Raw genomic sequence first — 4,457 nt, forward strand, 5'->3', positions numbered from 1 at the left:
CGCGCGCTCTGCGTTCAGTGAGAGCTGCTGCTCCGCACAGTGCACACACTGCCCACCTACTTACTTATGTCGTTTTCGTTTTTAGGAACTGGGTCGGTGATCAACACATAAACAAACAAACGTCAAGCAAATTGTAGTTCGGTCGAACCTGAATCGGGTTGGGGTTGAAACTGTGATTCAGAACGGGTTGCGCCAGTTCCAACCTGGGTTCAAAAACGAATTCGACATTATTTTGCTGGTACTGATCGAGAGATGAGAATGCGAGATTTATCTCCATGTGCAAGCGGTAGTTGCACATGTAACGACGATTCGGCGGCGTAGTCAGGATAGAATCGAATAAAATGATAAAATATATAATTGATCTATTGGGCGTCTAGAGTTTGTAAGAACTCCATTATAGGAATGAAGATTCCCTTCCAAATCGTTAAGTAATTCGCATTTCGCCGGAAATGTTTGAAAATCGCGAACTACTCCATAAAAATCTTGAAGAGATAGCCACACATTTTTCACTTATGATGACAACACTGAACGATTGTTCAAAGTTGTGTAGAAAGGTCTTTTATAAGGCTATAAACTAACTGAAGAGTTCAAAAGACAAATGAAAAAAAGCTTGGACTTTTCTTTTTGCTAAAAAGAATCTAATCTGGCATTCGTCAAAGCTTTTTTCTCGAAATTGCTATTTAATTCACTATAGCAAAAGAGAGCAAAATAACTTTGGGAACTTCATGTTTTAGAACCCTTTTCACTTCCACAAAGTTCTATTATTTACATAACTGTGTGAAACATTGTTACCATCAACAACTTCAAGCTTTGAAATTATTCGAATTTTTGAAGTCCTTTTATAAAATATCTATTTGTTTTGGTAGGGTTACCAGATATCGAGTTTGTGTTTCAATTTATTTAATTTATAACTTTATCATTGACACCATATTTGAAAACCGTCAAATAAAAAAGTTGAAATTTACAGCGCCACCTGTGGAGGGACTTTTCTTAGCAGAGTGGTTAGAGTCCGCGGCTACAAAGCAAAGCCATGCTGAAGGTGTCTGGGTTCGATTCCCGGTAAGGCCAGGATCTTTTCGTAATGGAAATTTCCTTGACTTCCCTGGACATAAAGTAGCATCGTATCTGCCACACGATATACGGATGCGAAAATGGCAACTTTGACAACGAAAGCTCTCAGTGAAAAACTGTGGAAGTGCTCATAAGAACACTAAGCTGAGAAGCAGGCTATGTCCCAGTGAGACCGTAATGCCAAGAAGAAGAAGACCTGTGGCGGGATTCCGAACTAAATGTTGTGATCGATGTACATTATTCTTTGAAAATTGTGTATACCATCCCAGTGAACCACGTATCGTATAAAAATGCACGTCAAAAATCAGTATCGCGCAATTGAAGAACAATACTTTCTTCCATTCGTACAAAACTTGAGGATATGTACATAAGATATGTAAAAGAATCTCGAAAATTGGCTGAGCCATCGCTGAGATATAGCCAATAATCCATAGATGTTTTTAATCCCGGAGCTCCGCGTTACATGTTTGATCGCGGGGCTCCTAGTGCACGCTATGTCCATGGTTCTGAATTTTCGTATCAATGATGCGAAATCTACGATTTTTCGCACGTAAGGAGAATGCTTTTTTCGCTTCCTCGCGTGAACATCTTTTATCGCTCACACTAATTTTCCCTGGAGCTACGATGGAGGATTACCGAAAAATACACTCCACTCAGTGGATAATTTGTTTTTCACTCCATCATATTTTCGCTCACCAACTGCTCCTGAGAATTATCACTATGTGGATAAATTAAAACTAGTGCCGGCGACGGGATTCGAACCTAGAACATTGTTAAAAACAACCGCGATGCGTGCACGCTAACCATGCTACCACACCAACTTGACGAAAGGAGTGGTTAATTTGGTGCATAAAAGCAACTGCTGCTCGTGGCGATGGATACAGGAAAAATTCTCCATGGATCGGAGAAAGAGAAAACAAACTTCTCACAGCTGCGGAAATGTGCAATTATCTATTTTCGCCATGTTTTGTGGACGGATAAAATCGCAAGGCAGCTGATCGCTGAAAATTGCTGTGAGGGATAAACCCATTATCGTGAGATTGAGTGAGAATTCAGAAGCCTGGCTGTGTCTGAACCAGACGATTATAAAAATCGAATGTACATTGGATTTTTTCTCGCTAGAGATCAGTATTTGGTCTATATTTTCATAATCGGAAGGTTTTAATTCTATTCATTCTATCGGTGAAATTTTTTCCAAACATTTTGTATGGGCTGAAATGCATCGAAAACGTGATTTTCATGGGATTTTGTATGAAAAATGGCTAAAAAGTGGAAAAAAATCAAAATTTCACCGATGGAATATTTTAAAACTTTCTGATTATGAAAATATAACTGAAATACTAAACCCTAGCGAGAAAAAATCCGATGTACATTCGAGTTTTATAATCGTCTGGTTCAGACATAGCGTGTAGTGTTAATCTTCAAGATTCTTCGCCAGGAGTATAATACGATGCAAATGATTAGATTATTGCAACAAAAGGTCAATTACAAGTACCGTTTTGACTCATATTCCGAACACTTAAGGCCAACAATGACTCCAAACGCATCTGGTGTTTATGTCCAACTGATATTTGTAAACATTAAAATTTATCCGCCAAGTCTAACTGTTAGCTGTTGGGTGTGCCGAAAAAAATATTTGTTTAAACTCGTTTAGTATTATTTTTACGCAAAAGTATGGAACAACATTTTGATTCAAATGCCGAACACACTGATTATTCTGGCTCATATTCCGAACACCTTGATTCAAATTCCGAACAGCACGAATAAAACGTATTCAAATGAATAGTTTCGCAAATAAATTTATCTGGGCTGGTTTTACTGGTCTCGATCTAGAGAATCATTGCTACTCCCGAGGTATAAAATAGATTGAAAGACGTCAATATATAATTGCAATTGACCGTCATTTGCTTATAATTTAATGACATATTTCAGCGAAACATTTCAGCCAAATCGCCATACAAAAACCTAGTGCTCGGTATATGAGGCTGATCGGAATTTGAGACAAAACAGTACTTCCGGGCAGTGTTGATAGACTCACACTCAAAATCTCAATCAATACGCTCTCCCGTGAGAGCAAAATCATTAGAGATCTGCTTCGTAAATCTCACGCTTGAGATTTTGATGCAAAATCAACTCAATCAACTCAAACCGTAAAAAATGATTCAGTCGCAAAACTCGGCAAAAACTCGTGATTTTTGAATGTTGTTGTTTACGTTAGAAAGGATTAGTATAATTTTTCCAGACTAACCAGAAATTATTGCCGTGTGTGAGTAAACTGTGGAAATACGAGACAATGAGTCGAAAAGGTGAGCCAACTCATCCATGATTTTTTGACTGCTGAGTTGCATGATTGACAACTCACGCATGAAAAATCTCAAGCGTGAGTTGTCAATCATGTGTGGGAAATTGAGTTTTTCACAACACTGCTTCCGGGATGTTTATCGTAACGATCGACTTGATGGGGCATGTGGGGGAGTTGCAATCATCACTCATAGGCTTATAAAACATCAACTGTTTTCGTCATTAGAAACTAAAGTTTTTGAAACTTTAGAAGTTTCTGTTGAAACACAGTCTGGTAAATATACTTTCATAGCTGCCTATTTGCCTTTTCAATGCTCTGGACAGCAAGTTAATTTGCTCCAAACTGACTTGCGAAAATTGACTCGCAATCAGTCAATTTTTTTTGTCATTTGTGACTTTAATGCCAAACATCGATCATTACTCATGCTGATTTTGATTCTGATCATGACGAATTCCATCCAGAATGGGTCGAAAAATATAAAAATCGTTAAAAAATCTTTGAGCTGTTTAGTAGAATACCTATAAGTAGATGAAAAAACCGAATTTAGTACTATACCATTTAATTCCACTAGAGTTTGTATCCTTTGACAGATAGGGATGGTACACAAATTATGTCACGCTAAATTTCAACTTTTTTGACCCCCCCCCCCCTTTGTCACGTTTTTTGTATGAGTCCTCCAAATTTTTTGTAAGGCTTGTCACGCTTGGCTTGACCCCCTCCCCCCCCCTTGGAGCGTGACGTAATTTGTGCATGACCCCATACGCGTATTTCGACCTCAACTGTACGGCCGTCTTCAGTGTCGTGTAAGTCGAGTCAAGTACACGACACTGAAGACGGCCTTACAGTTGAGGTCGAAATACGCGTATCTGTCAAAGGATACAAACTCTAGTGGAAATCAATGGTATAGTACTAAATTCGTTTTTTTTTCATAAAAATCGTACTCGATAGTCTTCAATTTGGATAAAATTTGGCACATGGTTTTGGTATGGTAGAATAAGTATTTTCCATAGAAAAATTGATCATTTTGACTCAAGTGTAACTTTTGAAAATGGCCTACAAATTTTTACATGCAACAAGTGTAGCT

Source organism: Aedes aegypti, chromosome 2 (genome assembly GCF_002204515.2).
Source record: "Aedes aegypti strain LVP_AGWG chromosome 2, AaegL5.0 Primary Assembly, whole genome shotgun sequence".
NCBI lineage: Eukaryota > Metazoa > Arthropoda > Insecta > Diptera > Culicidae > Aedes > Aedes aegypti.